Source organism: Phyllopteryx taeniolatus, unplaced genomic scaffold (assembly GCF_024500385.1).
Source record: "Phyllopteryx taeniolatus isolate TA_2022b unplaced genomic scaffold, UOR_Ptae_1.2 contig_56, whole genome shotgun sequence".
NCBI classification, from domain to species: Eukaryota; Metazoa; Chordata; class Actinopteri; order Syngnathiformes; family Syngnathidae; genus Phyllopteryx; species Phyllopteryx taeniolatus.
Genome location: NW_026903514.1, coordinates 82,094 through 107,324, shown reverse-complemented (window position 1 = coordinate 107,324; position 25,231 = coordinate 82,094). Strand labels below are relative to the sequence as shown.

Below are 25,231 nucleotides of genomic sequence, written 5' to 3'. Positions count from 1 at the left end.
AGGCTGATGGGGTTTTTTGTTTTCCCACAAAGAAGACCCCCACGAAAAGCCAAAGACCAAAGGAACTCAACGCCCCGTCGGGGAATCGAACACCGGTTTTCCGCGTGATAGGCAGAGACATTGTTCACTATAGTAACGAGGAGTCTTTTACCTTACCTTCACCTAGTGTCAAGCACACAATTTACCTGAACGCATCGGTAATGCCAGCTCGCGAGGCAGTTGGCTGATTCTGCTGACAGATAGCAAGAGCGGAACAGTTTCAGTCATGCATTGGTTGTTTTGTTTGCCAAACGCATCATGTCCGTGTTTGGAAACAAGGCTGATGGGCTTTTTTGTTTTCCCGCAAAGAAGAGCCCCACAAAATCCTGTAGACCACATGAAACCAACTCCCCGTCGGGGAATCGAACCCCGGTCTTCCGCGTGACAGGCGGCGATACTGTCCACTATACTAACGAGGAGTCTTTTACCTTACCTTCACCTAGTGTCAAGCACACGTCAATGCACCTGAACACCGGCAATTCCAGGAAGCGAGGCAGTTTGCTGGTCCTGCTAACAGATAGCACGTTAGCAACAGTTTCAGTTGTGCACTGACAGGCGGAGATACTGTCCACTATACTAACGATGAGTCTTTTACCTTTCCTTCACCTTGTGTCAAGCACACGTCAATGCACCTGAACGCATTGGTAATGCCAGCTCGCGAGGTAGTTGGCTGGTTCTGCTGACAGATAGCATGAGCGTAACAGTTTCAGTCGTGCAGTGGTTGTTATGTTCGCCGAACACGCATAAGGTCCCTCTTTGGAAACGAGGATGATGGGCTTTTTTGTTTTTCCGAAAAGAAGAGCCCCACCAGAATCTCACGACCACATTATATCAACTCCCCGTCGGGGAATCGAAACCCGGTCTTCCGCGTGACAGGCGGAGATACTGTCCACTATACTTACGAGGAGTCTTGTAGCCTACGTTCACTGTTTGTCGATAACACGTCAATGCACCTGAACGCATCGGCAATTCCTGGAAGCCAGGCAGTTTGCTGGTCCTGCTAACAGATAGCACGTTAGCAACAGTTTGAGTCATGTAGTGGTTGTTATGTTTGCCAAACGCGTAAGGTCCCTTTTTGGAAACGAGGATGATGGGCTTTTTTGTTTTCCCGAAAAGAAGAGCGCCACCAAAAGCTAAAGACCAAATGAAACCAACTCCCCGTCGGAGAATTAAAACCCAGTCTTCTGTATGACAGGCGGAGTTACTGTCCACTATACTAACGAGAAGTCTTGTAGCTTACATTCACTGTTTGTCGAGCACACGTCAATGCACCTGAACGCATCGGCAATTCCTGGAAGTCAGGCAGTTTGCTGGTCCTGCTAACAGATAGCACATTATCAACAGCTTGAGTCATGTAGTGGTTGTTATGTTTGCCAAACGCGTAAGGTCCCTGTTTGGAAACGAGGATGATGTTTTTTTTTGTTTTCCCGTAAAGAAGAGCGCCACCAAAAGCAAATGACCACATTATATCAACTCCCCGTCGGGGAATCGAACCCCGGTCTTCCACGTGACAGGCGGAGATACTGTCCACTATACTAACGAGGAGTCTTTTGCCTAACAATCACTGAGTGTCGAGCACACCTCCACGCACCTGAACGCCAATGCCAGCTCGCGATGCGGTTTGTTGGTCCTGCTAACAGATAGCACGAGAGGAACAGTTTCAGTCGTGCAGTGGTTGTTTTGTTTGCCAAACGCGTCTTGTCCCTGTTTGTAAACGAGGATGATGGGCTTTTTTGTTGTCCCGAAAAGAAGAGCCCCACCAAAAGCTAAAGACCACATTAAATCAAATCCCCGTCAGCGAATCGAACACCAGTTTTCCGTGTGACAGGAGGAGATACTGTCCACTATAGTAACGAGGAGTCTTTTACCTTACCTTCACCTTGTGTCAAGCACACGTCAATGCACCTGAACGCATTGGTAATGCCAGCTCGCGAGGCAGTTGGCTGGTTCTGCTGACAGATAGCATGAGCGTAACAGTTTCAGTCGTGCAGTGATTGTTATGTTCGCCGAAAACGCATAAGGTCCCTCTTTGGAAACGAGGATGATGGGCTTTTTTGTTTTCCTGCAAAGAAGAGCCCCACCAAAAGCTAAAGACCACATGAACACAAGTCCCCGTCGGGGAATCAAACCCCGGTTTTCCGCTTGACTGGCGAAGATACTGTCCACTATACTAATGAGGAGTCTTTTGCCCAACAGTCACTGACTGTCGAGCACACCTCAATGCACCTGAACGCCAATGCCAGCTTGCTGGTCCTGCTAACAGACAGCACGAGAGGAACAGTTTCAGTCGTGCAGTGGTTGTTTTGTTTGCCAAACGCGTCATTTCCGTGATTGGAAACGAGGCTGATGGTCTTTTTTGTTTTCCCGCAAAGAAGAGCCCCACAAAATCCTGAAGACCACATGAACTCAACTCCCCGTCGGGGAATCGAACCCCGGTCTTCCGCGTGACAGGCAGAGATACTGTCCACTATACTAACGAGGAGTCTTATACCTTACCTTCACCTAGTGTCAAACACACGTCAATGCACCTGAACACCGGCAATTACAGGAAGCGAGGCAGTTTGCTGGTCCTGCTAACAGATAGCACGTTAGCAACAGTTTCAGTTGTGCAGTGACAGGCGGAGATACTGTCCACTATACTAACGCTGAGTCTTTTACCTTACCTTCACCTTGTGTCAAGCACACGTCAATGCACCTGAACGCATTGGTAATGCCAGCTCGTGAGGTAGTTGGCTGGTTCTGATGACAGATAGCATGAGCGTAACAGTTTCAGTCGTGCAGTGGTTGTTATGTTCGCAAAACACGCATAAGGTCCCTCTTTGGAAACGAGGATGATGGGCTTTTTTGTTTTTCCGAAAAGAAGAGCCCCACCAGAAGGTTACGACCACATTATATCAGCTCCCCGTCGGGGAATCGAAACCCGGTCTTCAGCATGACAAGCGGCGATACGGTCCACTATACTAACGAGGAGTCTTGTAGCCTACGTTCACTGTTTGTCAAGCACACGTCAATGCACCTGAACGCAGCAATTCCTGGAAGCCAGGCAGTTTGCTGGTCCTGCTAACAGATAGCACGTTAGCAACAGTTTGAGTCATGTCGTGGTTGTTATGTTCGCCAAACGCGTAAGGTCCCTGTTTGGAAAACAAGGAAGATTGGCTTTTTTGTTTTCCCGAAAAGAAGAGCGCCACCAAAAGGTAACGACCACATTATATCAGCTCCCCGTCAGGGAATCGAAACCCGGTCTTCAGCGTGACAGGCGGAGATACTGTCCACTATACTAACGAGGAGTCTTGCATACTACGTTCACTGTTTGTCAAGCACACGTCAATGCACCTGAATGCATCGGCAATTCCTGGAAGCCAGGCAGTTTGCTGGTCCCGCTAACAGATAGCACGTTAGCAACAGTTTGAGTCATGTAGTGGTTGTTATGTTTGCCAAACGCGTAAGGTCCCTGTTTGGAAAACGAGGATGATGGGCTTTTTTGTTTTCCGGAAAACATGTTATGTTCACCTAGTGTCAAGCAGACGGCACGGTGGCCGACTGGTTAGAGCGTCAGCCTCACAGTTCTGAGGTGCGGGGTCCAATCCCCGTCCCCGCCTGTGTGGAGTTTGCATGTTCTCCCCGTGCCTGCGTGGGTTTTCTCCGGGCACTCCGGTTTCCTCCCACATCCCAAAAACATGCATTAATTGGAGACTCTAAATTGCCCGTAGGCATGACTGTGAGTGTGAATGGTTGTTAGTTTCTATGTGCCCTGCGATTGGCTGGCAACCAGTTCAGGGTGTACCCCGCCTTCTGCCCGATGACAGCTGGGATAGGCTCCAGCACGCCCGCGACCCTAGTGAGGAGAAGCGGCTCAGAAAATGGATGGATGGATGGATAGTGTCAAGCACACGTCAATGCACCTGAACACCGGCAATTCCAGGAAGCGAGGCAGTATGCTGGTTATGCTAACAGATAGCACGTTAGCAACTGTTTGAGTCATGTAGTGTTTGTTATGTTCGCCAAACGCGTAAGGTCCCTGTTTGGAAACGAGGATAATGTTTTGTTTTTTTTTTCCCGAAAAGAAGAGCCCCACCAAAATCTAAAGACCACATTAAATCAAATCCTCGTCAGGGAATCGAACACCAGTCTTCCGTGTGACAGGCGGAGATACTGTCCACTACAGTAACGAGGAGTCTTTTACCTTACCTTACCTTAACCAAGTGTCAAGGATTGGCTTTTTGGAGCTCGCGAGGCAGTTGGCTGGTTCTGCTGACAGATAGCATGAGCGTAACAGTTTCAGTCGTGCAGTGGTTGTTATGTTCGCCGAACACGCGTAAGGTCCCTCTTTGGAAACGAGGCTGATGGGCTTTTTTGTTTTCCCGCAAAGAAGAGCCCCACCAAAAGCTAAAGACCACATGAACTCAAGTCCCCATTGGGGAATCAAACCCCGGTTTTCCGCTTGACTGGCGAAGATACTGTCCACTATACTAATGAGGAGTCTTTTGCCCAACAGTCACTGACTGTCGAGCACACCTCAATGCACCTGAACGCCAATGCCAGCAAGCGATGCGGTTTGCTGGTCCTGCTAACAGATATCACGAGAGGAACAGTTATAGTCGTTATTTTGTTTGCCAAACGCATCATGTCCGTGTTTGGAAACGAGGCTGAAGGGCTTTTATGTTTTCCCGCAAAGAAGAGCCCCACAAAATCCTGAAGACCACATGAACTCACCTCCACCTAGGGGAACCGAACCCGGGTCTTCCGCGTGACAGGCAGAGATACTGTCCACTGTACTACCGAGGAGTCTTGTAGCTTATATTCACTGGTTGTCAAGCACACGTCAATGCACCTGAACACCGGCAATTCCAGGAAGCGAGGCAGTTTGCTGGTCCTGCTAACAGATAGCACGTGAGCAACAGTTTGAGTCATGTCGTGGTTGTTATGTTCGCCAAACGCGTAAAGTCCCTGTTTGGAAACGAGGATGATGGGCTTTTTTGTTTTCCCGAAAAGAAGAGCCCCACCAAAAGCTAAAGACCACATTAAATCAAATCCCCGTCAGCGAATCGAACACCACTCTTCCGTATGACAGGCGGCGATACTGTCCACTATAGTAACGAGGAGTCTTTTACCTTACCTTCACCTAGTGTCAAGCACACAATGCACCTGAACGCATCGGTAATGCCAGCTCGCGAGGCAGTTGGCTGGTTCTGCTGACAGATATAGCATGAGCGTAACAGTTTCAGTCGTGCAGTGGTTGTTATGTTTTCCGAACACGCGTAAGGTCCCTCTTTGGAAACGAGGCTGATGGGCTTTTTTGTTTTCCCGCAAAGAAGAGCCCCACCAAAAGCTAAAGACCACATGAACTCAAGTCCCTGTCGGGAAATCAAACCCCGGTTTTCCGCTTGACTGGCGAAGATACTGTCCACTATACTAATGAGGAGTCTTTTGCCCAACAGTCACTGACAGTCGAGCACACCTCAATGCACCTGAACACCAATGCCAGCTCGCGATGCGGTTTGCTGGTCCTGCTAACAGATAGCACGAGAGGAACAGTTTCAGTCGTGCAGTGGTTGTTATGTTCGCCAAACACGCATAAGGTCCCTGTCTGGAATCCAGGCTGATGGACTTTTTTGTTCCCCCACAAAGAAGACCCCCATGAAAAGCTGCGGGCCACATGAAGTCAACTCCTCTTCGTGTAATCAAACCCACATGACAGGCGGAGATACTCTCCACTATACTAATGAGGAGTCTTTTGCCCACTTCATTTCACCGGAATGCATCAGCAATGCCAGCTAGCGACTTGTCTCTGTGGCCTGACTTTGTTATTTGCACTTTAAGCAATTCAGGGATACATATTATTTGATATGTGACCAAATGGATGGACATTAGAAGTGACGGTTGTTGCAGTCTACCTGTATTATCTATCCATCCATCCATTTTTTGAGCCGCTTCTCCTCTCTCGGGTCGCGGGCGTGCTGGAGCCTATCCCAGCTGTCATCGGGCAGGAGGCGGGGTACACCCTGAACTGGTTGCCAGCCAATCGCAGGGCACATACAAACAAACAACCATTCGCACTCACAGTCACACCTACGGGCAATTTAGAGTCTCCAATTAATGCATGTTTTTGGGATGTGGGAGGAAACCAGAGTGCCCAGAGAAAACCCACGCAGGCACGGGGAGAACATGCAAACTCCACACAGGCGGGGCCGGCGATTGAACCCTGGTCCTCAGAACTGTGAGGCTGACGCTCTAACCAGTCGTCCACCGTGCCGCGTGTTCTGAATTCAAAACTTGAAATCTCCTCATGTGGGTTGTCTTCTGTCTTGCTGCCATCACTGAAGATCTTCGTACTGAGCGGCAGGAGCCAGAGCCCCCTCACATTAGAGAGGAAGTGGAGGACAAAGAGGTCCCCCACATCGAAGAGGAAGAGGAGGAGGATATAACCAAGGTTCCGTCCACTGGTGTCCCTTTGAAGAGTGAAGATGAAGGTCAGTGAGGAGAGCAGAGGGGTGGAGCCTTCAAGCAGCTCAAGTCGACGCATGACAACAGAAGGTGATGGAGACCACTGTGGAATTGCACAGCCCAAGTGGTCGTTGCAGGTGCACCAGAAGAGTTGGGTTCCAGGCGTTGCCTTGGAAACAAAAGGGTGGGCCGGGCGGGAAAACAGATGGCACCGAGAGTGACGGCCAGCTAATCAAGAAAGACACAATCAAGGTTAGAGTGACAGCTGAATGGATGGACCAATGAGGTCCGGGGCCCGTAATATGCGTATATATCATAGGGCGCAGTTTTCCATCTCACCGAGGGGTCTTGTGGTCTCAAAAGCTTGGAAAAATGGTTGCGAGAGCGCCCACTGGTGGACATCTTCAGGTTTTCCGGTGTGCACATCCCTTTCGTCAAGCTGTCATCTGGCTGCGATTTTGGTAGCGGCGACGCATCCAGGAGGATGAGAGCGTAGCACTGGGAGAATTCTCTATTGTGTTCTGGCCGCTTCAGGGGCCGGCGCACCTGTGCATAAATCTCGCGTCCAGCGTCGTCAATTAATGGCATGAAACGACTTAGCAGATCTTGTCATACTGCACAGCTCGAACTGAAAAGAGTTTGGAAAAACAGCAAACCTCAAAATCGGTTATATCCAGTATGACAAGCGTCCCGTCCAACTGACTGGGCAAGCACATAACTGACCACAATTATTACGCATTGACGTACATCATAGTAAGGATTGCAGTGTGAACTCTCGAACGCAGATCAGCTGATCTTTGGGGTGGTCTTCTTCCGGACCTCAAGTGGGAAAGAAGCAGGTTCGGTTGAAGAAAAACCAGATGCACAAAAATAAAAAGAAGGTTGCGGTGTGCATGTCCGCTACACTTGTTTTCTGGAGATAGACCACCAAAAGCACTCATGATTCCATTTGTGCTTCTATTTACCTCAATCAGGGTATCACCGACAGTGAGAATCACTGAGAAGGCAAAACTTAGAATGGAAATTCTATGTCCCCCCCAGTAGTCCTTATTAGATGTAAAGTTGGCCTTTTATTTCCTATATTGCAAATTATGAACTTTGAAAATAACTAATATGATGTAGGACTTCAATGAGTTCTTAACTTTAGGGGTTTCCATTATGTTAGATATTGTCATGGAAAGAACTCACCATGTTGACAGTGTTGCGTGAGTTAGCGTAACCCAGATGTTTCAGGTGAACGTGTCCAACACAACAATTTTGGCTCGGGTTGACCACCACATGCTAAACTACGACCGAGCTAGCCAGAAGTCGAACCTAGAATCTTCTGATCTGAAGTCAGACACGTTTTCCATTGCCCCACGAGCCCGATGCAGACACCACCTCCTCTGCAAGCCCCAATGGAGGATTGTTAGTATGCCACCAGCAGCGGCAGCAGCACTAAAGATAATTAAAAATATATATATTTAAAAAATAAACAATTAAAAAAAATAAATAAAAAAAATAAAAATAAAATAAAAAAAGTCATTGGAGGACTTTGTACCTGCCGTAACCAAGATTTCAACCGGGGTTGCTGGGACCACAACGCAGAGGACTAACCACTAGGGGTGTAACGACTAATTTCGGCAGTGATTCGATTCGTATCACAATTCGTGGTGGATGATTTGATTCAAGGACAATGTTTTATCGAGAACGATACGATCCAAAACCAGTATTTGGAAATAGATTCAGTAATTTTTTTTAAATGTAACCAGCAATATAGAGTCTCCAATTAATGCATGTTTTTTGGGATGTGGGAGGAAACCAGAGTGCCCGGAGAAAACCCACACAGGGACAGGGAGAACATGCAAACTACACACAGGCGGGGCCGGGGATTGAACCCGGGTCCTCAGAACTGTGAGGCTGACGCTCTAACCAGTCGGCCACCGTGCCGCCGTTAGTCATTTTTATATTTCATATTTTCATATTCATATTTTGGGATTTTAATTGTCTGTTTTGAAATTTGTTTTGACACTGTATCTACTAATATTGAGACTATACTTCCACATGTTTTGTGAAGCTCATTTGTTTGTAATATCTTTTTATTGGGTTTATGCTTGGACATTGTTTCAGTTTCAAAAAATCTCACTCCGGCAGTGGTTATATCAGCCACATATATAGGATGCATGTGTTGGTGGTATAGAAGCAGGCGTTGGTGGTATAGTGGTGAGAATAGCTACCTTCCAAGCAGTTGACCTGGGTTCGATTCCAAGCCAACGCAAGATTTTTTGATGCAGCCCTATGGGGGGCACAAGTCAGTGCAAACTGCAGGCCGGTCCCAAGCATGGATAAATGCAGAGGGTTGCGTCAGGAAGGGCATCCGGCTTAAAACTTTGCCAAACAAATATGAGCGTTCATCCAAAAAATTCCATACTGGATCGGTCGTGGCCCGGGTTAAAAACATCCGCCACCGGCGCCGTAAACCTGCAGGGCACCGTTGAAAATTCAGCTACTGTGGGTCGAAGTCAAAGAAGAAGGTGAGGTGGAAAGCGGGTTCTTCGGCAGAGAGAGAAGAGGAAAGCACAGAGCCTAGAACTGAATGTGGGGACTTTGAATGTTGGGACTTTGAATGTTGGGACTATGACAGAAAATCTCGGGAGTTGGTTGACATGATGATTTGGAGAAAGGTTAATATATTGTGTGTCCAGGAGACCAGGTGGAAAGGCAGTAAGGCTCAAAGTTTAGGGGCAGGGTTGAAATTATTTTACCATGGTGTAGATGGGAAGAGAAATGGAGTCTGGGTTATTTTAAAAGAAGAGTTGGCTCAGAATGTCTTGGAGGTGAAAAGAGTATCAGATCGAGTGATGAGGCTGAAACCTGAAATTGAGGGTGTTATGTATAATGTGATAAGTGGTGAAAGACCACTATGACCTATGACCGAGAGGTGAAAGAGAAATTCTGGAAGGAGCAAGACGAAGTAGTTCTGAGCATCCCAGACAGCGAGAGAGTCGTGATTGGTGCAGATTGTAATGGATATGTCGGTGAAGGAAATAGGGGTGATAAAGAAGTGATGGATAATTACGGCATCCAGGAGAGGAACTTGGAGGGACAGATGGTGGTAGACTTTGCAACAAGGATGCAAATGGCTGGAGTTAACACTTTTTTCCAGAAGAGGCACGAACATCGGGTGACCTACAAGAGCGGAGGTAGAAGCACGCAGGTGGATTACATCTTGTGCAGACGATGTAATCTGAAGGAGGTTACCAAATGTAAGGTTGTGGTAGGGGAGAGTGTGGCTAGACAGCATAGGATGGTGGTGTGTAAGATGACTCTGGTGGTGGGGAGGAATATTAGGAAGACAAAGGCAGAGAAGAGAACCATGTGGTGGAAGCTGAGACAGGACGAGTGTTGTGGAGCTTTTCGGGAAGAGGTGAGACAGGCTCTCGGTGTACGAGGGCAGAACAGCGGTGAGGTGTGCTGTAAGTGTGACAGACGAATTTAAGGTGGAGGTGGGACTGCATCAGGGATCAGCCCTGAGCCCCTTCCTTTTTGCAGTGGTGATGGATAGGCTGACAGATGAGGTTAGACAGGAATCCCCGTGGACCGTGATGTTTGCAGACTACATTGTGATCTGCAGTGAAAGCAGGGAGCAGCTGGAGGAACAGTTAGAAAGATGGAGGCATGAACTGGAAAAGGATGACGCGCTGTGGCGACCCCTAACGGGACAAGCCGAAAGGAAAAGAATAAGAAGAAGATTACGAGCAAGTCCTTTAACGTCTCGTCAACGTTTACATACCTGATGAAAAATGGACCCTCCATGGCTGAAGTCAAGATACGAGCTTCTTGCTGGTCTTGGAACTGATTACTTTTGGAAAGCCCCCTGAGGTTTTCTATACACTGATGCTCTTTCATCACGTGACTGCGTACGTCACAAAGAGCGCAGCGTCTCCTTGGTTACACATACTGCACAGCTCGAACTGAAAAGAGTTTGGAAAAACAGCAAACCTCAAAACAGGTTATATCCGAACGCTTATTTTCCCAACGAGTAAAAGTCAAACTAGCTCCTTCACATCTTAATAAATATACCGAGAGAAAGTTGCCCGGATGTTTGATATTCGCCTAACATTCAGTTCTCACACGCTCGTACTCGGCCTCATTACAACATTTTAGACTATTTCACATGTGTAGTATGTGGAGGAAAATTTCAGAAACTGTCTGTAAAAAAAGTTTGCGGCTGGATTTCTGGTCACCCAAAATGTAGATGTAATAACGGCAATAATGGCGCTTGAGTCGACATGTCGCTTTCAGTCTGTGTTAGGGACCGTCTACAAGTTACACATCCCAGGGTGACAAATGAGGAACAAATCAGCATATATCAAAAGATTTTCATTGTGTTTGCTGTAGTAGGTGGCAATGGGAGGCCACTCCTTTCTACAGGTCAAGGTTTGCTGATATCTTGCATCATAGAAAAACTGGATGCAATTAAAAATCACTAAAAGGGAATAATCGTCAAACATATTCCTAAACATTACCATTATTGCTGTACTGTGATCATGTGTGCTGGGGTGCCATGCATTCAAATTGGGGAGACTGGCAGGGGTGGGGCGAGACGGTCACGGGGCAATGATGACCCGCAACCCATTGCCAACTCCAACAGCAATCAGAATGAAAGAAAGTGTTTGGATTGATTTGCAGTGAAAATTGTCGTGTAACTTGTAGAGAGTCCCTGGCGAATGTCAGGCAAATATCAAACTTCTGGCTATCTTTCTCTTCGGTTCATCGGAGGGTCGCCCAAGGAATAAATATGCAGCACAGGTCATTTGGTTTCATTTGTGTCTCTTTTCCGGATTTGTCGTCTTGTTACTTTTGTTTTTGGAAGTTACCGTTAGCGCTACGGCGTGAGTTCCAGTGTCTATCCTCCAAAACAAAAGCTCATGTGCTTAAACTAAGAAGACAACGTAAAAACTCAATTAACTTTACAAAGTAGAAAACAAATCATGATAAAACGCTCCCCCTGACAATTTTAACGATGCCATCTTTTAATTTAACCAAAAACATTAACTGAAAATTAACTACTCTGTGTTTGCATTTACCATGTATATTAAATCAAAGTCAAAGGCATTGTTAGCCCTAAAAAAAAAAAAAAAGTAAATAATGAAACAGTGTCAGTGGTTCTGCAAAAAAATGAGGAAAAAAGGGCCAAAACGTTTGCAGCTGTTGTTAATGCTGATGAATGAATCGTGGAAAACTTAATTTCAGTAGTTTAATTCAAAGAGTAAAGGTCAATATGTCAGCGAGGCGCTGACCTATTGGATTTACCAGCCGTGATCGAGCGAGCTTGTTATCTCACTAGCTTGTGAGCTTGAGGGCTTGCGAACAGAATAAACAGTCAACTTGCCATTAAGTGTCTCTGCTGTGTGGGTCTACGCACGGCGTACGGAGTGAGGCTGTGTAATACTGGATGGACCTCAAGCTGGTCCACCCATCCGTGAGTCCACTATAGCGGGTAACAGATACTAGCCGCTAGTAGCAGGCCAATTCACACGGGGAGGCGTTCAAATCCCCGTTGGCTCACACAACACTTTAGGGATGATGCTTTTTTTACCTTGCATAACTGTGTGAACCCATATTGCTGAACACAACAATTTTTTTGTCCTGAGCTTACTCTGATGACTTGCACTGAATGGAATCAGCCAGAGATGCATAATCCGGACAGTCGCTGCTGACAGCTAGCCTCAAGCACACTTCCAAATGATCATCAGTACTTGGACTTGATGATCTTCATGTGAGAAAAGGCTGACTGGCATAAATAAGTTGAGCCGAATAATGCAGTCAAACAGGTTGCACGTTTCCTCATGTTGGGGTACTTCTCCTCTGTGAGTAAGCACCAGAACTGTCCACGAGCTTTGGACTTCAGCGCAATATCGGCTTGTAATGTCAAAATCTCCTCCTCTACTCCAGTAGAATTGAGGTCAAAGAGTGTTGCCATTTTTGATGCGAGTGAAACAACCCCAGCATCTTCCTGAAAAGGGTAACACATGAACGTAGCGATTGGCTCGAGTAATGCAAAGTCTTGAAATCGTTTGTCAAACTCTGACAGACGATTATCAATCTGTTCTGTGTCGCGTACGCTGTCAAGCTGCACACATGATTTCCCTTGCGTCTCCAACTGCGACACAAGGTTTTTGAAGTTTGCCAAATCTTTGAGGAGAAATGTCGCATTTTTCGTTTGAAAGTTTTATCTTTTCCTTGCAGCTCTAGGTTCAGTTCATTCAGCATGTTGGTCAGATCAGTTAAAAATGCTAATTGGCTATATTCTGCATATTTAGCTTCACTGAGAAAAACCTTAATCTCCGACATCAGTGTGCAACAGTAACTCAGAGTAGTTACTGTCAGCGTTATCCAGATGTGCACGGAAAAGAGATCTGGCGCGAATAGAACAGGCGATCTTCTTTGCTAAATCCATTATTTCCTTCATGTTGAGCATTTTCGCGCATAGTGCTTGTTGGTGTATTATGCAGCGGTAATTAAGGCAGTCTGGAAAAGCGTCGTCCTCCCTGCACTTGGCAATAAATCCATTCAAGCGGCCAACACTTGCAGGTGCTCCATCCGTGGTGAAGGACACCAATTTGAACAGTGGGAGCAGAGTTTTCTCCATAGTTTTTTAAAACTTTTTGGGAAACTGGCTTGATCACCAAGAAGGTGAGGAACCTGCTGTTTGGTGGCTCCTCATTAAGCAACAGTGACATTTGTTCCTTCTGTCTGGGAGGGCGGGGGGGTGGAAGCCACCCTTTTGGCGGCTGGCCATGAAAGCCGGAGCCCCCTTTGTTTGCTGGCTCTTGTTCGACCAACTTGCAGAAGACTGGCTTAGCCAGGAAGCCCCACCTCGCACCATGAGGTGGCGAGGACACATCGGACCCTTCCCCACCGCAGGGCATCCTGCCAGCGCTCCGAGCTACCCTTTCGGGTGCCCGCTGAAACTCCGTTGGGAAGGAAGCGGGGAGCGCACGTCCACTCCGAACGTCTTGCGAATAGCGACATACGGGCTCCGGCCGCCCTGCCTGGGAACATGTTTTTTTCCTGCTCTCCTTTTTTTCCCTTCCTTTTCCGCCAAATCCACCTGTTCCCCGTGCAGACCAGACCGGCCAAACATCCGGGAAATCGACCAGCCTGCCTAAATTCTGTTCCATGCAAAGTAAGTCCAGCTTGTGGTCTACTGAAAGTACAGATTCGTGCATATTTGTCTTTAGATTAAGAAGGACAGGAACCCCCAGCTATATGCATTGTCAATACACCCTCATTCCACCCTCACATCACAAGCTCAGCCTCTTCCTACCAATGTTTGTCCTTCGTTTGCTTTTTCCTGCCTTGTTTCCTTGTAGATTCCCCCTGGTAGAGCTCATGAAATTTTCTATAAAAATTCACGACCTGTATCATTTGTGTGTGTTTGGGTTCGACAAAAGACCTCTGGCTTTCGAGAAGTCATCTAATTCCTGTAGCAACCTTCGGATTACAAAACAGATAAAAGGTTTGTCGTCGCTTTCTCCTAAATTTTATACGTAGAAAAAGTGACCCTTTACGAGACCAAATAGCTTGATTTATAATGCTGAAACATAAAATCACACTAAACCGGAAGTGACGCAGGAATCGCGTCAGGTTTAAAACCTGGATAATGGTCACTTCCTACAGTTGTTCTCTTAATTCCATCCCACTCACACAAACCAGCCAACTCATATAGAATAGATCAGGAACAGCAATAGACCTGACATGTTTGTCAGGTCTATTGCTGTTCCTGATCCTGTCCCCATGTTCATTTTTGTTCCTCTCCCAACATTCAAACACACCAAGTTTTTATCTCTATTATTTCCTCCACTACCACTCCGTTCTTATCATTATTGCCATCCCATAATGTACTATGCGCATTAAAATCCCCACACCATACCATCCTACCTGTCATATACATAACCAGTTCATCCAATATTTGAAGTGGAAGCTTCATACACGGATTATTACAATTTATCATTTACCTTCTTTTGTAATTTTGTAATTCTATATTGTATATTTTGATTGAGAAAAATCGCTCGTCCACCTCCACTACTCTATCTCTTCTAATACTTTCATATCCATTAATTACAAAATCTTATGCTGGTTTAAGCCATGTTTCCTGGACACAGATAACATCAGGTTTCTTTTCAAATTCTTTCGTGAATCCTTTAAACTCTTGTCCATTGGCTAATAAACCTCTTGCGTTCCATTATATTATTAGCATGATATTTGATCAATCTGGGTCCTCTGCCCAGATGCTCCTGTTCCACCTCCATTTTTGTGCCACATCCTTGCAGGCCTCATGCATGACAGGTTTTCTTCTCTGCTGCCTTAACACTAATTTCAATCCTTTCTGTTTTCTGTTTTACTGCAATTTCCACACAATTTATGACGTACGCCATACAGAGAATCACATTTTCTGTTGGCATGGCAATATTCTCACTCTGTTTTTTATTTTGGACCCTCTTCACTGAATTTATTGAATTTATTGACCACTTTAACCAGACTGATTACGTCTTTCTTACTTTGCATCCACACCCAAATGTCACCCTGTGTTCTCCTCCACATTTTGGACAACTCTGTCTCCCTTGTGTGCATATCGCTGACATTTGGAACATCTGAGAAGTCGTCCCGGAAAAATCATACTTTTGTGTCTGTTGAGACGTAAAACGGGGCCGGCAAACTACAGACAGCAGCTCGAAAGATTAGCTGTTTCCACATGGTTTCGAACCGAGGACCTTTCGCGTGTAAGGCGAACATGATAACCACTACACTATGGAAACTGCTGCTGCAGTTATGACCCAAGGCGGACTGCGCCACCACATGCTAAGGGGAGCTGCCAGCCGGCAGCAAGTTTCACGTGACCCGATGGAAAAACCAAAACAAAAGTGCATTTCACTGTTTTGGACCATAAATCATAGTCGTATCAATAATCTAAAAAAAAAATAATCCTAAAACTAAAAATAGGAAACAAGGACAAAAAAAAAACAGAGTCACGACTACCATCTACACATCCAGGAGAAACAAGTCATCAGGGGCCTCATGTACAAAAACTTGCGTGGCTTTCCTTCTGAAACATGGCGTACGCTCAAATCCAGAAAACGTCTGCACAAAAACGTGGCGTACCTTCTTTTTCACGGCAAAGTTCAGATGTATCAAGTGAAATGAGCGTGCGGTGCCTCACGCCAACTTCGTGGCTGGCGTACGCACGTTTCTGCAGCTGTTGGTGATGGTGGGAAGGGTGACATGGGCCGGTGCGCTCGGAGGATGTGCCCAAAACCGCATTTTCTTCGCATGCCCTCTGGCCTGAAGGTAGCGCCTCAGACTTTTCCAAGGCGAGTGAGGAGAAGCGGGACGGAAGATGAAAGAATGAATCAATGATTGATTATTCCACGATTTACTGTCCAAAACGTCAAATGCAGTTTTTTTTTTTCCAGGGTTGCTGGCTGGCAGCTCCCAAAAGTACTGTTGGGGCGGTTAGACAAAGCAAACCAGCAATTTCCATCGTGTAGTGCTTATCATGTTTGCCTCACACGCAAAAGGTCACTTGTTTGAAACTGGGTGGAAACAAGGCTTGTTAGTTAATTCTTTTTCTTTTTATCTGCCATGAAAAACTATGTGTCAAAATCTTTGACACAAATATATCTGTGACTTACATACGTGTTTTTCAAATCCGCAAACATATCTGCAATTTACATGTTTATTTTTATGTTGTCTGTGCATTTATCATAACTCATCATTTGTAAATATTCAATTCTGTTTGTGTATTGATGGTGCATTTGTAGATCAGCGGGCACACGCATTTATTTTTGAGACAAACGGAACGCAGTTGTCAAAATACACACAAACACACACACACACACACAAGTTGAGAATCTTCACACACAGCCTCTCGATCCTGATTCCCACTTCACTGGCAGAACTATTCACGGTGTCCGAGCAGGAGCTCAAGATTTGATTCCCGACGGGGAGAAGGTTTTTGTCGGAGCTGTTTTTAAAGGCAGATTAATTAAAAAAATAATAATAATATTAACCAGGACTTGCTCATACAAAGTTTTGAAACAGGAACCTTTCACAAATGATGTGCACATGCACACCACTAACCTATGGTAACTTTCACTGCAGAACATCACCAGCAAACCACGTACAACAGCTCCCTGATATGCAAGAAGCAGTTTTCACCCAGTCTTGAACTGAAGACCTTTCACGTATTAGGCGAACATGGTACCCACTACACTACGGAAACTGTGATGGCTGTAGTACCCCAAAGCGGACATGCAGTTTTTGACAGACCAGCCCAAGAAACCAACTCACAAGCAGAATTGAATATTTACAAATGATAAGTCATAATGGAGGATATTTAAGCATTACTGAAGTCCGAGTTCTTTTGAGAGTGTTTTGGGCAGTTAGCAAGCCAACCATCTTTTCTTTGTATTTCTACATTAATGGAATTCCCACGGCCATTTGTGCGTTTATTAGTGCCATCCTTGTCTTTTCGGACACTAACCTGTCTTTGTTTTACAACAGGGGTTGGGGTCTTCAAAGAAGTCTGTTTTGTGTTTTACGAGATAAGTGGACCATCTGTTCGGCTGCGTTAACTCCACGCTCAGATAATTCAACCTTAAGAACTGGCGTCCAGGAGTTTTGGGGAGTCTTTTTTGCTTTTGTAAGCAGCTGCTGTGACACTAAGGCTTGTTCAAGAAATCTAATTGCCCCAAAAGCCACGGTGTCTCAAAGTCTTCCTTCATTCCTGCCCTACGGAAGCCGGTGTTCTCCCGGGGGACCGGCGGCTCAGAACCACAGGCGGGAAAAAAAATAAAATCAACTCACATAATAAATGCAAACAACAAAACATATAAAACACGTGTAAATCGCGGATATATTTGTGGATTTGAAAAACGTGTGTAAGTCAAGGTTATCCATCCATCCATCCATTTTCCGAGCCACTTCTCCTCACTCGGGTCACGGGCGTGCTGGAGCCTATCCCAGCTATCATCGGGCAGGAGGCGGGGTTCACCCTGAATTGGTTGCCAGCCAATCGCAGGGCACAAGCAAACAAACAACAATTCGCAGTCCCATTCACACCTGCGGGCAATTTAGAGTCTCCAATTAATGCATGTTTTTGGGATGTGGGAGGAAACCGGAGTGCCCGGAGAAAACCCACGCAGGCACGGGGAGAACATGCAAACTCCACACAGGCCGGTTCGGGGATTGAACGCCGGTACTCAGAACTGTGAGGCAGACGCGCTAACCAGAGCAGGAAAAAGGTTTCTCACCAGTGTGGGTTCTTGTGTGTCTATTTAAAACTCCCCTCTGAGAGAATCTTTGGCCACAATCTGAGCAGGAAAAGGGTTTCTCACCAGTGTGGGTTCTTGTGTGGATTTTCAAGGTTTCCTTCTGAGTGAATCTTTGACCACAAACTGAGCAGGAAAAAGGCTTCTCACCAGTGTGCATTCTTGTGTGTATTTTTAAGCTTCCCTTCATAGAGAATCTTTGGCCACAATCTGAGCAGGAAAATGGTTTTTCCCCTGTACGTGTTCTCACGTGTTGTTTAAAAGTGCTCTTCAGAATCAGAATCAGAATCTTCTTTATTTGCCAAGTTTGTCCAAAAACACACAAGGAATTTGTCTCCGGTAGATGGAGCCTCTCTAGTATGACAACAGACAGTCAATTGACAGAGAACACTTTTGAGACATAAAGACTGACAAAAAAAAAACAGTCACTGAGCAGTAAAGGGTTGCAAGTTATCTGGTAATGCCGGTACATTTTTTGTTTTTTTGTTTTCCCACATTGAGAACATTTCCATCGTTTGTTGTCAGGCTGAAATATCATATCAGTTTCAGACTGTCCATCATCATCATGAGTCGAGTGCAACGTCATGTCATCACTATTTGATAGTGGACCTAATAGGCCGTCTGCTTGTGATCCTCCACAGTGGTCTCCATCAGCTTCTGTTGTCATGTGTTGACTTGAGCTGCTGCTTGGAGGCTCCGCCCCTCTGCTCTCCTCACTGACCTTCATCTTTAATCTTCAAAGGGACACCAGTCGATGGAAACTTGGTGATATCCTCCTCCTTTTTCTGTCTGATGTGGGGGTCCAGTTCTTTCTCCATCCATCGATCCATTTTCTACCGCTTATCCGATGTCGCGGGGGCAGTTGCTTTAGCAAGGACGCCCAGACTTCCCTCTTCCCAGCCACTTCATCCAGCTCTCCCGGGGGAATCCCGAGGCGGTCCCAGGCAAGCCGAAGGATGTAGTCTCTCCAGCGTGTCCTGGGTCGTCCCCGGGGTCTCCTCCCATTGGGACGTGCCCAGAACACCTCACCAGGGAGGTGTCCGGCAGTTATCCGAATCAGATGCCCCAGCCACCTCATCTGGCTCCTCTCGATGTGGAGGAGTAGCGACTCTACTCTGAGATCCTCCCGGATGACCGAGCTTCTCACCCTATCTCTAAGGGAGAGCCCGGACACCCTGCGGAGGAAACTCATTTCGGCAGCTTGTATCCGGGATCTTGTTCTTTCAGTCACGACCCATAGCTCGTGACCATAGTTGAGGGTAGGAACGTAGATCGACCGGTAAATTGAGAGCTTCGCCTTCCGGCTTAGCTCCTTCTTTACCACAACAGATCGATACAAAGTCCGCATCACTGCAGACGCTGCACCGATCCGCCTGTCAATCTCCCGTTCCATTCTTCCCTCACTCGTGAACAAGATACTTGAACTCCTCCACTTGGGGCAGGATCTCATCCCCGACCTGGAGAGAGCCTGCCACGCTTTTCCGACTGAGGACCATGGTCTCAGATTTGGAGGTGCTGATTCTCATCCCAGCCGCTTCACACTCGGCTGCGAACTGCTCCAGTGAGAGTTGGAGGTCATGGCTTGATGAAGCCAACAGAGCCACATCATCTGCAAAAAGCAGTGATGCAATACTGAGGCCACTAAGCTGGACCCCCTCTGCGCCTCGGCTGCGCCTAGAAATTCTGTCCATAAAAGATATGAACAGAATCGGTGACAAAGGGCAGCCTTGGTGGAGTCCAACCCTCACCGGAAATGAGTCTGACTTACTCCCGGATATGCGGACCAAACTCTGACTCCGGTCGTACCGGGACCGAACAGCCCGTATCAGGGGGTTCGGTACCCCATACTCCCGAAGCACCCCTCACAGGACACCCCGAGGGACACAGTTGAACACCTTCTCCAAGTCCACAAAACACATGCACCCTCGAGGACCCTGCTAAGAGTGTAGAGCTGGTCCACTGTTCCACGGCCAGGACGAAAACCACACTGCTCCTCCTGAATCTGAGATTCAACTTCCCGATGGACTCTCCTCTTCAGCACCCCTTAATAGACCTTACCAGGGAGGCTGAGGAGTATGATCCCCCTGTCTGCCAATCCAGAGGCACTGTCCCCGATGTCCACGCGATGTTGCAGAGGCGTGTTAACCAGGACAGCCCAACAACATCCAAAGCCTTGAGGAACTCCGGGCGAATCTCATTCAACCCCGGGGCCCTGCCACCGATAAGGTTTTTAACCACCTCGGTGACCTCAACCCGAGAGATAGGAGAGCCCGCCTCAGAGAACCCAGACTCTGCTCCCTCATGGGAAGGCGTGTCGGTGGAATTGAGGAGGTCTTCGAAATATTCTCCCCACCGGCTCACAACGTCCAGAGTCGAGGTCGGCAGCGCCCCATCCCCACTATACACAGTGTTGATGGTGCACTGCTTCCCCCTCCTGAGATGCCGGATGGTGGACCAGAATTTCCTCGAAGCCGTCCGGAAGTCTTTCTCCATGGCCTCACCAAACTCCTCCCGTGCCCGAGTTTTTGCTTCAGCGACCACCAAAGCTACATTCCGCTTGGCCAGCCGGTACCCATCAGCTGCCTCAGGAGTCCCACAGGCCAAAAAGGCCCGATAGGACTCCTTCTTCAGCTCGATGGCATCCCCCACTGTTGGTGTCCACCAACGGGTTCGGGGATTGCCTCCACAACAGGCACCAACCACCTTACGGCCACAGCTCCGGTCGGCCACCTCAGCAATGGAGGTGCGATACATGGTCCACTCTGACTCGATGTCCCCTGCCTCCCCCGGAACATGAGCAAAGTTCTGTCGGAGGTGGGAGTTGAAACTCCTTCTGACAGGGGATTCCGTCAGACGTTCCCAGCAGACCCTCAAAATACGTTTGGGCCTGCCATGTCGGACCGGCATCTTCCCCCACCATCGGAGCCAACTCACCACCAGGTGGTGATCAGTTGACAGCTCCGCCCCTCTCTTCACCCGAGTGTCCAAGACATGCGGTCGCAAGTCCGATGATACGACCACAAAGTCGATCATCGAACTGCGACCGAGGGTGTCCTTGTGCCAAGTGCAAGTGTGGACACCCTTATGCTTGAACATGGTGTTCGTTATGGACAATCCGTGATGAGCACAGAAGTCCAATAACAGAACACTGCTCGGGTTCTGATCGGGGGGCCGTTCCTCCCAATCACGCCCTTCCAGGTCTCACTGTCATTGCCCACGTGAGCATTAAAGTCCCCCAGCAGAACGATGGAGTCCCCAGCGGGAGCGCTCTCCAGCACCCCCTCCAAGGACTTCAAAAAGGGTGGGTACTCTGAACTGCTGACAACAGTCAGGACCCGTCCCCCCACCCAAAGGCGGAGGGAGGCTACCCTCTCGTCCACCGGGGTGAACCCCAACGTACAGGCGCCGAGCCGGGGAGCAATAAGTATACCCACACCTGCTCGGCGCCTCTCACCGTGGGGAACTCCAGAGAGTCCAACCTCTCTCGAGAGGACTGGTACCAGAGCCCAAGCTGTGCATCCGACTATATCTTGTTGGAACTTCTCGACCTCACACACCAGCTCGGGCTCCTTCCCTGCCAGAGAGGTGACATTCCACGTCCCGAGAGCCAGCTTCTGTAGCCGGGGATTGGATTGCCAAGGTCCCCGCCTTCGGCCACCGCCCAGCTCGCACTGCACCCGACCCCTATGGGCCTTCCCACAGGTGGTGAGCCCATGGGAAGGGGGACCCACATTACCCTTTCGGGCTGTGCCCGGCCGGGCCCCATGGGTGCAGGTGACCCGCGTCCGGGCAAAGGAAACATGAGTCCATATTGTCTTGGTCATAAGTGGTCTTTGAGCCGTGCTTTGTCTGGTCCCTCACCTAGGACCTGTTTGCCATGGGTGACCCTACCAGGGGCGTGAAGCCCCAGACATCTTAGCTCCTAGGATCATTGGGACACACAAACCCCAGGTCTTTCTCCTCTTTTTTAATTGAAATGGGCTCCTCTTCCTCTTTGATGTGGTGGACCTCTTCGTCCTTCACTTCCTCTTTAATAAGAGGGGGCTCTGGCTCCTGCCCCTCAGTACGAAGATCTTCAGCGATGTCTGCAAGATACAAAAAGACAAGCACGCATAGTTTGCGGAATCTTTTCAGATGTTGGGACTAATGTTGTGTATTATGCAGGGATCTTGTCTGATGTGTGTACCGCGTCTCAGATGCACAAAAATTAGCAGTGGCGCATAAAGTACGATCAATCTGCGTCTTCGGACAGGCCTAAACACATTTCACATACTGAGAGAGAACAAGAGCAATGAATAACACAAAATATTGGACAAACAGTATAAAAAATAGGGTAAACACCTGTTATATGCAATATTGCGGGGCCATGTAGCAGGAACAATGACATTGCGCAGGATTACTGCATCTGTATTCCGTGATGAGTTCCAGGGACTCATTGTTTCCATGACATGTCCATCTCAGGACTCACATAGTCTCAAGTATAAAATTGTTTATATTCATAATTAGGGTTAATATGAAAGCAAGATGAGTTTGATATGTTGGAAATAATAAAATTGGGCAGGTAAACACAATGAAAAAGGGTAAAATAATAAAGTTCGTAAAAACACAAGTAACAATAAAGGTAATACAATAGACCCCTGCATATTCCCGGTTTGGCACTTTTGTGACAGTGGCCTCTTGTAAACATAATTTCGGCAACCGTGGCCAAGAAGTACCAAGAACCACCCACCCCCAAGATTCCCCGGACCCACGGCTGTGGTGTCCTTGAGCAAGAGACCAATACTCCGAACTGCTCCCTGGGCACTTAAAGGTCAGAGGAAAAATATTTTTAAATGTTTCTTGATAGGCGGAACGGTGGCCGATTGGTTAGAGCGTCAACCTCACAGTTGTGAGGACCCGGGTTCAATCCCCGGCCCCGCCTGTGTGGAGTTTGCATGTTCTCCCCGTGCCTGTGTGGGTTTTCTCCGGGCACTCCGGTTTCCTCCCACATCCCAAAAACATGCATTATTTGGAGACTCTAAATTGCCCGTAGGTGTGAATGTGAGTGCGGATGGTTGTTTGTTTCTATGTGCCCTGCGATTGGATGGCAACCAGTTCAGGGTGTACCCCGCCTCCTGCCCGATGACAGCTGGGATAGGCTCCAGCACGCCCGCAACCCAAGTGAGGAGAAGCGGCTCAGAAAATGGATGGATGGATGGATGTTTCTTGATAACTCTAGAAACCCTTTCCAAACGATGCACTAGGCAGTTGCAAAAAAAGACCCATGCAGTACTTTTCAGTACTGTTGTCTGTGCTTTTGCCTGTATGACAAGCCAACAGACACACGGCAAAGACTTTCTGTGCGGCGTGTTATAACGCAACTTGAACGAGGGGCACACAATATATAGGAATACTGCATCCTATGTAAACGCTTGTGACGTGTCACTGAAACATATATGAATATATAAAAGGTATTGTCGTGCAGTTGGGTGCTCCTGGACGTCAAAATCCTCCTCCTCCACAAAGGCCAACTCGTTGCTCGTCATTGCGTATAGTGTGTTTGGCAATTGTAACGTCACTTCTGGTAGCCCTTGGGGTGGATAGAGTAACCACACCCCGGTGTCTTGAGCATCGGGTATGTTCGGGGAGGACTCAATAAGCGTCATAAAACCCTTGTTTTTAGCTAAACTATGGTTGAAAACTTGCTGTTACGTGCATGTATTACATAACATATAAACAATGCAAATATACATTTTAACTGACCTCGTAACATCTGGCCTTTAAGTTACCCTCTGCTCTAGCGTGTGCCACGAACAAGTGTGTATGTTTGCTGTATCCACGCGTGATGGGTAAAATGCAGAGGAATCTTTTTTTTGTATATGTTCACGATTAATAAAGATTATGATTCAGATTTTTTTTTTTTTGGTGGGGGTTTAATCCTTGGTCACTCACGGAAAGACTTGCCGATTCTTATTTTTCAGTTACGTTGCAAGAAATGTTCAGTGTTTTTTCAAAATATTTTCATGTCAAAATACAAAATGCGGTCTGTATACAACATGTAGCCTCTCTTAACCAAACTTCCAATGAAAGTCAGAAGGCTCTTTTCAGTGTGTTTGGTGTGGGAGCAGAAGTAAATACAAACACACATAGAAAAATTACTTTACAAAGCCTTACCGCATTCATCCCAACATCATTCTTTCAAACGTTTGTGAGGGAGACTATACATGATCACTGCATTTGTTTATAGCTTGTATTCAACTTGTGCTTTGATGGAATATCACATAATGTAAATTTGTAACTATATCACATTGTACAGTTTACTTTGCTTGTATTTGCTTTGGTTTACTCACTTTCAATCAGCCCCTGTGCATAATTTCAACTGACAAAATATTGACAACTTGTTCCTTTTTATTACATTTTTGTTTAATTTATTCAATACCATGTCTTGGCACTTGTGTGATCTATTATACTATCATGTAATGACAGTTTTATTTAAAGAATGACAGGTTAGAAGAATATCAAGTTTAGTAATATGTTAACCGAGTTATTCAAGTAGTTCCAAGTCAACGAAAACCTGATGCTCCAAGTGAAATTATGATGTGGCTTCTCGCATAGGTTCAGCCTGCATAATTTTACTTGGAGTGGGTTGCTGTCAGCAGCCTCAACAGCGTACAACATTTACGTAATAAATCTTGGGGTGTATCCCATCCATCCATCCATCCATCCATTTTCTGAGTCGCTTCTCCTCACTAGGGTCGCGGGCGTGCTGGAGCCTATCCCAGCTATCATCGGGCAGGAGGCGGGGTACACCTTGAACTGGTTGCCAGCCAATCGCAGGGCACATACAAACAAACAACCATTCGCACTCAAATTCACACCTACGGGCAATTTAGAGTTGTCAAAAACAATGCATGTTTTTGGGATGTGGGAGGAAACCGGAGTGCCCGGAGAAAACCCACGCAGGCACGGGGAGAACATGCAAACTCCACACAGGCGGGGCCGGGGATTGAACCCCGCTCCTCAGAACTGTGAGGGCCACCGGGCCTCCGGATTGTTAACCTGACATGCGCATGAAAAATTGTGCAGTGCAGAACAATGGTTCAATCGATCTAAGTGGATAAAACTCAAAACATTTGGGGTAAAAAGTAAGACTGTAGGGCTGTGCGATATGGCACTTTTTATTTTCTTGATAGTGGCATCTGGTAAAAAAAAATAGATTGAGGAATACATACACTAGATTACTCATGCATCCAACTAAACTTTTTATATTGTACAAATATAAATATCCGTTGTGACAAAAATATTAGCAAAATGCCTCAAACATTCTGGCAGAATCCCCTGTCAGACGGAGTTTCAACTCCCTCCTACGACAGAACTTTGCTCAAGTTCCGAGGGAGGCGGGGGACATTGAGTACGAGTGGACCATGTTCCGCGCCTCCATTGCTGAGGCGGCT

The 25,231-nt window shown here is 47.1% G+C and overlaps 3 non-coding genes across 3 annotated transcripts; all 3 read right to left on the bottom strand.

Annotated features, from left to right (window-relative positions):
* Nucleotides 1-1,512: 1,512 nt before the first annotated feature.
* trnad-guc (transfer RNA aspartic acid (anticodon GUC)) lies at nt 1,513-1,584 on the bottom strand. The gene has a single exon. It is a non-coding gene; the product is annotated as a tRNA-Asp (tRNA).
* An 865-nt stretch (nt 1,585-2,449) lies between these two features.
* On the bottom strand, nt 2,450-2,521 carry trnad-guc (transfer RNA aspartic acid (anticodon GUC)). The gene has a single exon. It is a non-coding gene; the product is annotated as a tRNA-Asp (tRNA).
* Nucleotides 2,522-15,214: 12,693 nt separating this feature from the next.
* Nucleotides 15,215-15,287, bottom strand: trnav-uac (transfer RNA valine (anticodon UAC)). Its single transcript has one exon. It is a non-coding gene; the product is annotated as a tRNA-Val (tRNA).
* Between the last annotated feature and the right edge of the window lie 9,944 nt (nt 15,288-25,231).